Raw genomic sequence first — 12391 nt, 5'->3', positions numbered from 1 at the left:
AGTGGGTACCACTGTAATGTGCTGTGCTTGGCTGGGACCGTAAATTTGGAAACTCAACTTTGCCACTGCGGGCTGCTCAGCTCCTCCTCCATCACGGTCGGTCCACACAGCACCCTCCTTCCATCTACAGTGAATTCTGCTACACCCACCAGCAGCACCATTCTCAGCCATGGAGTGGCATCGGCATCAGCACACGCACACCAAGTCAGATTAAGACAAAACAAGAGATGAGTACATAAAGACTACCACGAAGAGAAGGCAGTGTGGCAGAGTCCTTTTACACATGGGCGTGGGGACAATGATTGCAATAAAGGTAACCCCATCCTTTCCTTTCCCACAGTAATACGAGGGTTGTGGCAACTTGTCAGATCCAATGATCCAGTGGGAACTCATGTAAAGGCCCTCTTCTTATTTGTCACACCTTCCACAATAGATTGCTGCGGGGGGGCTATGACCCATTGATATTTGAGGCTTTCCCTTCCTTTAAACGACCATTGTATATTCAAACAGGATGACTAGACAGAAGAGAGCACCCCCCTTCACCCGCAAAAAACACCCTAGCTACAGTACTTGAGCCCCTCTTGACTGGTTGCTTGTGGCAAATTGCTAACAGCTTCAGCTCCCTGGTTGGATAGTTTGTTCACAGCTCTTTGTGTAAATAAGAGCCTCCTATTCTGAGTAAAACACACACACCCTTGATTTCCATCTGTGACCTCAGGTCCTCATATCATTGTAGCGTTTGAAGAAGCCGCTTGGATTAACTATGTCATTACCTTTCAGGAATGTGAAAACTTGAACCAAATCCCTTTGCTATCTGCTCAGTTCAGAAATAGAAGTGTTTGAGTTTTTTCAGAGTTTCAGTTTTTTTTATCTGCGTGTGACATTCCTTTGAAAACTGTGATTGTGATAGAGACAATTAAAAGAATATAAGAAAAGTCTCAAATGAGAGGAAAGTTCTAAAGTGAAAAGAAGAGCATAAACAATAGGCCACAATGTAATTTGCAAAATTGTTATTAATGCTTCCTTGTTCCTGGATGCAATTTTATATAGACAGGAAACAACCCCCAATGTATTGCACTGAATGATATGAATATTGTTTATTTTCTTCAAGAAATGGATGAGTCCTACTCCTCTACTTTTTTAAAGAAAGCAATTTGCTTTTCAAGCCCTAAGGAAATGGCATTGTCATGAGGAATCCCTGTCAGTTCACCACTGGAAGAGAGGTACAGAAGAAAGAATAAATAAGTGCCAACAGAATCAGAATGCACTCAGTCAATGCATCGTTATGAGAATTGTTCTGAATCATTTCTGTGAACTGAACCAATTTCATCCGTTTCCTTGTAAGCTGCAGTGCCCCCGAGACTAGTAATGTAAAGTGCAACTCATTTTCCCATTTTTAAAATAGGACATTTAAAACTCAGAGATATGTTATGGTATTTATGCATGATTGAACTAATGCCAAACATTTCTCTTTTACAGTATAGCAGCATTTAGTTTTAATCATACAAACAGTAAAAATAGTAAGTCCCAAGTTAGGTTAACAAATGAGAGGAGGCCTTGAGGCTTGTCTAAGGTATGGTATTTGTTTTCCAGGAGCTAACTGATCCATGCATCTCATCCAATTTATGTTGACTTATTTTTTATTTATTTTTCTTGATTGAGTCCCCTTGCAGTTTTCTGTGTTCAAGACTAAAAAGATTCTGTTCTTTCATCCTGTCAGTGTAGGAAGCCCAGGACTATATCCTGTTGACCTTCTCTGGAGTGATTGCTGAGCACTAACGATCAAAAAGGCTAGAGGAGCTGAATTGGCCTGTTATTCGTATCCCTCTTTACGAATAGAACATAATATTAGAACATATTATGTTCTAATATGGATTTTATTTGTATGTGATGAGAAATTTAAACGGCAGCAATTCAAAGGCTGCATAACTGAGATTATTCATGGAGCTTAATCTATAAATTTAAATGAACTCTTTACCTTTGCTCACCAAGGATGAATTGACATATTGCTGTCAACTCACTTTTAGTATTTATGGGCAGACAAATCAGACATGGAAGAAGGAGATGTTCATAAATCAGGTGAATAAAATGAAATGAAATGGGAAATGGCTGATCTTCTCTTGAAGCTAACTTGAGAGTTGTGTAGGTTACTATGAAATTGTCAAGGGATCTTAGTATGGTTTTAAATTTAGATTCTGAAATGAAATTAGGCCATACAAACCCATTGGCCATGAAGAAATGAAAAAAAGCTACAGAACCTAAGGAAAAAGAATGAATTATGTCGCTTCATTGTTCATTATTGTCTCAACTAACTACAGTCAAGTGTCAGGAGTTGCCAATTACAACTACAGTATGCAGTCTGTTATTCTGTACATTATCACTTCCCTATCATTCTGTACAAAATAAGGGATCAAAAGTATTATGTTCCTCTCCACATATCTATAAAAAAAACTAAAAGAGCAAATAAACAACATAATTAAATGCATGGTTCATGAGTAGCCATAACAAGATAGCAATTTGACCACACATGGTCATACTGTCCTGACCAGCAATTGTTATAAGTAACTCAGCTACATCACACTTAGAACAGAGCCAAGTACCATCAAAAACTAGATTAATAGACACAGGCTATGTGAAATAAAACCAAAATCAGATTGAAAATAAAAAGCCCATCGTTTGTGCTGTGTACAGCCATGCTGTTTCTTAGCAACAATCAGAGAAGCTTTCTCTCCGGATAAAAGTTTTTTTTGTCGCTTTCCCTAAAATTTTATTTTGGGGAAAAAAAAAAGAAAAAATAATAAAATACAAAATGTTGCTTGCCTGATTATTGAAATATTTTTGATGTGCCATGCCGCTCACCCCAAAGCAAGGGCGTCCCAATCCAGGGGAGTGGCCTGCGCGCACCAGAATGGACAATAAGGGACAGAACAGGGCTGGTCAGTCTAAACCTAGAGCCAGGCAGGACAGGGCGCATTGTCATCCGGGAGGTCTGCCAGGGGGTGCACCAGTAACCGGGCAGACCGGGACATGCATTCTTCTGGTGGTCTCCTCCAAGGACTTGACCTAGCATGCTGTCGGAGAGATCTGCAGGAGGCACGCTAGGGCCAAACTAAGCATGCTTTCAGGGTAGTCTTCTCTGGAGATGGGACTGAACTGGACATGAACTATTGGGGGCTGTCTGTAGTAGACGTGCCAGAGACCAGGCTGAGCAATTCATGCCCTGTCAGGGTGGCCAACGCCTGTGGCTGAGCCGAGCCTAGGATGGACCTGCACAGGACATGGGATCTAATCGTGCCCACTGAGATCCCGATCCAGTGCAGAGTCCCAGGGGCAGGTCAAGACACAGGGCAGGCAGAGAGGCTGGCAGGGCGGAGGACAGGACAGAGTCCAAAGGGCGGAGAGCAGGATGGCTGGAAACAGGGCTGGAATGCAGGCGGGTGAGGACAGGGAGGACCAACACGGCCAGTAGCTGTGCTGAACTCCAGACCTCACCGCCAGCACACACACCAAGGGGATAAGAAATGTCACCATGCCCACTGTGGGGAACAGAAGCGACTCACACCCACACTGTGGGACAAATCCGGTGTGACTTGAGCGCCAGGGGAACAGAAGTGTGCACGCTGGCACTAAGCCCACTGCCACCAGCCAGAGAGCTGACTGCACTCAGCAGGCTGGAGCGGTGGAAGCAAGCACAGCAAAGGACAGGTTCCCCGAGCGGAATCCGGGAGGGTCAGATTGCAGGAGGGAAACTGAATCAGATGGGAAACAGGAGGAATTCGGGCTGTCAGGGAATGGGAAGAAAGCATGAAGGACTCTGCTGGGAAATGCTGGCTGGTGCTCCAAAAGTGATGCAATGCCAGTTAGCTGAGGAGAAACTGAGCAGGTCTTAAATTACCCCTAACACCTGATGCCATGTGACTTCTCACTACAGCCAGGTGCTACAAGTTTCTTGTCTCCTTGCGAATTAGGGCTGGAGGGAGGAGGTATGGCCTGCGGCCACTCCAACTGCACATACCCCATTGCTTCGCCAAAGACCGTCATGGCAATTTTGAGTTGCACTTAAGAAATATGTCTTCCTTCAGTTTCTTAACTATAATGCACAAACCTTAATGGTTTCATGGGTGCCTAAATATATGGCAATTCCAGTACATAATATCAGTTTCTGTGGCCTGTTTTCATTTGTTATTGTTTTTACATCCCTTGTCATTTTTTCATGAAATGGAAATTCACCCACTGAAGCAATGGGTTTTACTTTGTGCCTGAAATCAGAGATCAGTTTCTTCCTTGTTCAGCAAAGAAAGCACATGAAGATGAATGAAGAACCTCAGCTGAACTAATTATATTTATGGTGGTGCATGTGAGTTTACTTCATTGTGTGTAACCCACCAAAGACATGAGCACATTCCAGTATGACACACAGGAATGGCAGAGAAGAGAGGGGAGGACGAGACAAGCACATACAGTACTGTACATGGCACAACAAGTAGCAGAACATTTGGACAAATGTCAGCTGTTTTCCACAGTCCTTGTCAGTCCCGCTGTCCTTTTCAAACAGTGTATTGACACAGTGTTTAGACATTTCAGCATGCAATTGACCTCTACGTGTTCATAAGTCAGTTTTATCTTGGTCTGTTGTTAACTTCACTATTGAATTAAGTACTCTTACATCTCACCTTGAGGCAGCATATGTTCAAATTAATTTGTTTTTTTAACCAAAGCAACTTACATTTACACCCATTTAAATATCTGGGGATTTTACTGGAACCATTTGGGTGCAATACTTTGCTCAAGGCCACAACAGTATCAGGAGTTTGAACTCATCACCTTCTTGTTCCAAGTTCAGAGCCCTAACCTCTGCTCCATACTGCTGCTGTGCAATAGTATGAATCACAACATTTTGATATATAGTTTGAAAATTCTTCCCATGAAAGTAATGAATGCAATTTTTTGCATGCCTAAATTGATGCTGTTTAGACGTGAATTATTCTGTTACCAGTGCTCTTCAGAATATCACTAATGTATGATGTTGAAATAGCTACTTTGTGCATGGAATTTTGCAATCAGGTGTGCATGTGGGATTTTATTAATATAGATTTGCAACTTCTACTCAATCTGCAACTGTTAGACACGAAGGGATTACTTGTAGAAAATAAACAAGGTGTTGTGCCAATATTGTATTGATGATAAAAAGAAAACAATTTGTCTCTGGGAGTTTGAAGGAAGAATCTCTTAATCTTCGTATTTTCTTGGCATTGACGTCATGAGAATCCATTGAGACAATTGCGTTCGTTTCCCTTAATTTTTAATGTATTTTATGTATTTTAATGTATTTATTTAAATACTACTTTAGAACTTCATAATTAATACATTTGAACATTCAATACATTATGGATCTTGGTGTATTTCTTAGCACTGGCAACAGGACCACAAACATCTGTAAAATCAAAGCTCATACAAATATTCAGATCATCTACTATATTATACAGTATATTCCCTACTTTTAAGAATAGGAGAAAAATTGTAAACAAGAAGAGACCATTTAGCCCGTCTTACTCATTTGTTTGTTTAGAAAATCTAATATTTTATCCAGCTATTTCTAGAAAGAGTACAGAGTTTGGGCCAAAGCCACCTGGCTAGTTCCAGATACCCACAACTCCTCAAGTAGAAAAGTATATTTTCTGTCTATTTCTTAGATTTTTGATGTGTTGTCTGCTACTGAAGAAGAATGCAGTCTATTCAGTGCCGGACTGTTGCTCTGACTTGTCTTCATCCTAAGAAATTAAAGCTGCCAGGATACAGGGTGACTAGTTTTGTCAATCCGCAGTTATGTTGTATTCTATAGTTCAGGGGATCCCAACCCTGGTCCTGGGGACTTAAACTTACATACTTGTCTTCGTTCTATCTGAGCACTCAGTTACATACTGGAACTGAGCCCTGAACTGAATTCTATAATAGGATTAATTTGAACTCTCAGTTTTGTCATACACTAGGCATTTTGGAGGTTGCCTAAACTATTGTGTTTGATTAGTAACTTACAGTAAGTTCTGCAATTTTTCAGGAGGAAAAAAAAACAATCAAGAAACTTGTTTGTTGAATTAAGGATTCAATTAAGTAGAGGAACAAATACTGTTCGTTATTAGTCTCAAGGATATAGACAGGAAACCCCTGCTCTAATTAGTGTTTTGTTTATCTGGAAATCTGACGTTAAAGACGTACTCATTGTCACATATACTTTACAGCCAATATGTGAGAGAGGGTTTGTCACACCAGAGAAGACTTTTTGCATTCTTAGGTTTTAGAAGAATCACCTTGTCTTATCCATCTCACATGATCTGTCTTTCATTTTATCTCTGTCAGAGGCAAATTAATTTTCTTCTAATTAATGCTCCTGTACATTTCAACTCTGTCATGATGCTTTAGAAGTGTCCCTAATTACATCTCCCTCATTCAACTTGTGAAGAGATTTATTTTGTTGTTACTTCCCTCCTCCCTAACAAACGCTTCTGCATAAGAGCTTGTTTATATTAACCCTGTCACTTCTAGATTGAACTGTGCTTCTGTTGACCTCTCTGTGCTGACAAAAATGCTGACAGTGAGAGTGTTGTGAAAATTAGAGGGCACCAATTAAGCTTTTATCATATCAAAGCTTCAAGTACCCTTTCATGCATACTCTGTACTACACAATTACAATTTCTAATTGAAAGAAAAAAACATGTCTATGAAAAGTTTTCCTTTAGGTACTTCACTTATTTAATTACCTCATATGACAGCAGTGTGATTTTACTTTATTTATTTAGAAGAGTATTTTAGAAGAATATTTATTTAAATATTTAATAAATAAAATAAAAATAAAAATTTTAATATTTAAAATACTGTGGAATCCTGAATGGAAAAATCTGTCACTAAACACAAATTTCAGAGCCAGCGGAGGCTATCAACGTCATCCCATTTCCTCATACAACTTAAAAGACAGGTGATATGTTTTTTATTTTCACTCATAACATTCATTATATAATGTACTGTAAATATAACGTGTGTTTTATTGCTTTGGCAATGGGCTTACCTATCTAATGCAAATTTCTGGCTCTACTAAGTTTCATTCATCAAGAACTTTACCTTTTTGCTTAATAATATTTTATTTAGAGTAGTTCAGGTGGGTAGCTGCGTCAGCATGCGTAGGCTGCAAAGGAACACATAATAGGTTTATTCCATTCTGAAAAGAAAAGAAAGAAAACAATGTTTCAGCTGTGGACCCTTCTTCGGGTGATTCTGATATGTTATGGGAACCATAACATGTTTTATTGGATATACTGTATGTGCAACAAAAATGAGTGTAGAAATTTCATTAATGATTTCAGTACTGTAAATTTTTTATGCAAACTCCAAAATTCAATAAAACTGATTTCTGAATGGTACCTTTCTCCCATTAAATTTTCTTTTTCCTTTCAGATGTCTCATAATCCTCTTGGTAACAACCTCCCTTTCACAGATTCTCGTGAGTATCTTTGCTGTGATTTTCTAACATGTGGCTTCTTTTCTCTTACAACTTCTTGGTATCAAAACAGATCCCAGTGCCTTGCCACATCCTCATTCTTCCAAGCATGCCTGTCTTCTTGCTACACTGTATGTCTGGAAACATGCCGACACAGTAAGCTTTAAAAATGTCAATGGAACGCCATGCAACACATTTTCTATGATATAAAAACTAGGTGATAGCAGCAGTTTCAGTTGCAAATAGCTAAACAATTTGGGGATCTCATCAATTTGTTTATTGAAAGACTGCCTGAGTAACTTGTTCCAGCACTATAACCCATGGTGTGAAAAATTGTCCCTTGTTTTAAATACCATTCCATGCTGGTTTACATTGTGTTTTTTAGTTTGTTTCTCAATGTTGATTCTGAAGAGCCCAATGGAATTGACAAAATGTGTTTGAGGATTTTGAATATTTAAATTACGTGCCCTCATACAGTACTTTTCTCTGAGCCTTTAAGCCAGACAAATTAGAATGGGCTAAAAGGGCCCATTTGTAACCTTGTTTGTAACCTTTCTTATGTTCTAACGTGTTAGTAGTTTTCTAAATTCATGTTTACATCCTCTAGAATCCTGTTTCTATACTGATTAATGCCTAGTTTAAGTTTCCTTAGTCTTATATTTAATAGATACAGATTTATTAATTGTGTGTTTGTTTTGTATCCTTCTTATGTATGGACACTATTGTGATTGTGTCGGATCTGATAGGGTGCTGCCTGAGTACCGGCAGAGCGCTTGTTATTTCTTTGCGGTGTGCCGGTGTGTAGTCGTCTGCGGAGGTTTCTGTTCTCCGGTATAGGAGATAATCCTTTCTGAACAAGGAGAATAGATCGTCCTTTAGATCAGCTCAAGTTTTGTGTAGCCGGCTTGGGAACACATTCAGTTCTAAGCTGACCACCGTCTGCGGGCGCAGCCCTGATTAGCGTGTGGTGTGGTAGCTGCGCATTCCCACGCGCCGCGGAGTAGGAGGTGTGTTCCACTGTCACACAATATTAACAATTTTCCACTCAGTGGGTAATACCCCTGTCTTAAGACACTGCTGGAAGAGTTTTGTAATGGACCGAGAATAACATCTTTTGTTTTCTTAAGAGAGGTTGGTAGAATACTTGGTAGAATTGATAGAATTCTGTGTTAATATTATTTAATAGTGATCTTTCCTCAGACTGAGGCCGGTTGTCTATTTCTTCCTTGGGTGAATATTTGAGTGAAGTATGCATTTCATGCATCAGCTATTTTCGCTATGGATGGAACACCAGTTCATCGCAGGGCACACACAGAGACAAATACGCATACACTCGCACCAGGGCTAATTTTTCCACAAAATAGTAAACCTACCATGTATGTCATTGGATTGCGAGCCAGAGAAGTCCTTTACAGACACTTGCTCACCAGGAATCATTGTCCCCGGGAGACGTGCTTCTTTGAGGAAATGCAAGAGCACGTGTGCTGGAGCTGCCCCTTTGCCAAAGCAGTGTGGGGCAGAATGGACAAAACTATGCAACTCCTGGGAGCGGGAACAGTGTTCAGTTACCAGTACATCCTGCTGGGGCTGGTACCGACTGGACTGGAGAAGGGGACACAGTACCTGCTTTGGCTACTGGTGTCCCTAACAAAACAAGGACTGTGGAGCGCGAGGAACACTCTCATCTGGCACAACACAGAGTGGGGAGTGAGGGAGCTGGAGGAGAGAATCTTTGCGAACCTCTGAGGAAGAATGAAGTGCGACGTTGCCAAATGGGGCTTCTCAATGGTGGAGGTGCGCTGGAAGGGACTTTGGGTCCTGTACATGGGCTAAAGTGGAAATCCCTGTTCCCTGAGCTCTTGCTCTACAGTTTCAGAGTCGGGACAGGGAAATGGCATGGACAAAAGCAAGTGGTAGGGCTTGGAGGGACTTTTTCCCTGTGCAAATCCGGCCCCATCACCCACTTGCACTGATTGATAATGGACAATCACCTCATTTAGAAAGTTTTTATTTGATGTTAGATCGATAATTTGTTAGAATGTGTACGTATTGTGAAATGTGTTTTGTGAAATTTTGTGAAGTTTATTTTGATAGAAAAAAAAAGTATGTTGGTGGGTTGTGGAAGATAAGCGGTCCTCCTGGGGGAAACCCATAAGAACGTGGGGAGAACTACGAACTCCACACATATACAGTATCACCCCCGGTCTGGAATCAAACCCAGGGCCAAAGCACTACAGGGCAGCAACGCTAACCACTGCACCACCATGCTGCCCCCATTTCCCTGTATAATCCTAAATACATTTTAGTTTATCCTTTACTGTTCTTCTGCTGCTGTAATACTGAAAAATATTTTAGTATTAATTTTAACCTCTACTGGAATATTCTGTTCTATCGCTCTCAGCCTTTCTAATATCCTTAATTTTACCTACTTGTAATTCCTAACATTCCTTTTGTCTAATTGGATCCTTTTCTCTTTTAATCTTTTTATATACTGCATTCTTCCTCTTTGTATTTCTTAATTGCTTTAACCATTTGGACCACTGCTTTCTAAATTCACTTACTCTTGGGATTGATCTGTTCTCTGCTTCAAGCAGAACGTCTACACACTGCTACCATCCGTTTTGTCCTCTTTTGCTTCTCTTATGCCCTGTCTCATTTCTCCATAGTCTGTTTTCTAGTGACAAAAGTGACATCACCCCCCCCCCGGGAACGGTCTTTTGGTGTGGCAGAGTTATCTGCTATCTAGGGAGGTGAGCTGTGCATGTTCAGAGCCTAAACTAACTGAGATCAAATTAAAATGTATATGTCCCAAGTGTGTCTCTCAACTATGTATTCTTTATTCTGTATGGATTGTCTGAGAAGACTAGACTAACACAGATATTCTGGGATGAGTTTCCCAAAAGCATCATAGCGCTAAGAACATCGTAAACTCCATCTTAAGATCAATTGTTAATTTACGAGCGTTTCCCAAAACCCATTGTAACTAAAGTAGCAAGTTAAATCCTTCATAATCTACGTGCTCCCCAACCCACTTGTTAATCGCTAAGTGCATCTTAAACTGTCTACCTCTTGCGCCAACCTTAGTGATAGACAGAGCTCATTAAATTCACATCATGAAAATTCTCTGGAAATTTAGAATAATAAGATTTATACTTGACTAGATGATATCAGAATTTTCATGATGAAATGCAGTAATGCATTATTTAGGTTTTAATCACTGGGTTGCAGCAGTGGCTTGTATCATTATCCTATAAAGGCTACAGTAACAGAGGGTTCTCTGCATTGAATGTACAGGTGATTTGAAATCACCAAGGACTTTTTACGGACATTGTGGCAAAGTGGCCTGGGAGTTCCCACAATGCCTTCACCTGGGCCAATTCGGCAGTGTGTCAGAAGGCAAGAAACGGCAAGTTTGGTGGTGGATGGCTACTGGGTGATAGCAGGTATCCCCTTTGTGCATACCTGTTGACACCTGTAACTATCCCCCAGACGGTGGCCGAAGAACAATAAAACAGCAGCACATCAGCGAACCCGCAGCATGGTGGAACGCAATATAGGTCTATGGAAAATGCGCTTTCGCTGTCTTCACAAGTCATCGGGTGGCATCAGATTTTCACCTCAGCAGTGCTGTGCTGTGCTGTGCTGTGCTATTTGTGTGTGCAATGCTGCACAACATTGCTGTTAGGGCAGGCGTACCCCTGGGGATGGAGGGATGGAGTTTGGAAATGTCCAAATTCCTGATCTTACAGCAGAGGGTGTATACCAGGCTGGTGTGGAGGCTAGGCAGGCCATCATCACTACCATTTTCACATTATTATTTTGTTTTGTTCATCAGTTGAAAGACTTGAGTTATTCCCTGTATATTTGAGAAATAAACACACTGTGCACAGTCCGAAAGAGTGTGGAAATTTTTAATGCATAATTGAATTTACTTACTGATCTTCATTTAAGAACTGTGGAAAAATAACAGATAATATAAATTAAATATAGACACAATTTACAAATTGCCTCCAGGCTGTCTGAAAAGAAAGTAAAGTAAAGAATATATACATTAGGTTGCAAATAGAAAACTACAATAGAAGAGTATAGTCCAGACATGTTCACCGTAACTCACCTTGTTCAGAAGCCAGTATTATTGGCACCGATATAGAGTGCCAGGCATACTGTGCCTTGGCCACAGCTAACTGTTTTACCATGACATCAGGTTTTAACTTTAATTCCATGAGTTGTGTGTGCTGCCCTTCTCACTGCTCCAGAAGCTTGTGTTTTAGTTGGAGCTTTTCTCTCTTTATTTGTAGCCTCTCCCTTTCAAGAGCTATTAGCTCTTGACTATAGGCACAGGCAGGCTTCAGGAGGTGGCCTTCGACTGGGGCCTGTCTGAGACGGCCCAGGGGTTGAATCTTCACTGGAACAGGGCAATGGATGCTGGGGCGAGGAAATGTGGGGTGGTGTTGTTGGAAACCCTTTCCCACAGACATCTATCCCTCCAGATATTCCCTCTGTAACAACAGGCCCAAGAATTGCCAGACTTCTTTCCTCCTCTGGGGAAAGGGGCAATGTTGTTATCTGCCCACCTCCAGTCTTGGCCCTCTCTCTCCTTAATTCTGCCGCCTTTCTTCTTTTCAAGTCTTGCCATTTTTTTTCGCACATCAGTGCCTGACCTTGGTTGTGATGTGCAGGCACTTATCCTCTTCGCTATCTCATCCCACTTTTGTTTCTTCATGCTGTTGGAAAGGCTGCCGTGTGCCTTAGTAAACAACCACACTCTGTTGTCAATCTCATCTAAAAGAAGAACAAGCTCTTTTTGAGAATAGTTTGGTTTTCTTTTACGGTGTGTGTCCGTCATTTCTTTTGCGTTCGTCTTAGAAACAATAGGTGTCCGGTTTCGTTCCTATTTAT

Source organism: Atractosteus spatula, chromosome 2 (genome assembly GCF_055471065.1).
Source record: "Atractosteus spatula isolate fAtrSpa1 chromosome 2, fAtrSpa1.hap1, whole genome shotgun sequence".
NCBI classification, from domain to species: Eukaryota; Metazoa; Chordata; class Actinopteri; order Semionotiformes; family Lepisosteidae; genus Atractosteus; species Atractosteus spatula.
Note: the sequence above shows the minus strand (reverse complement) of the source record.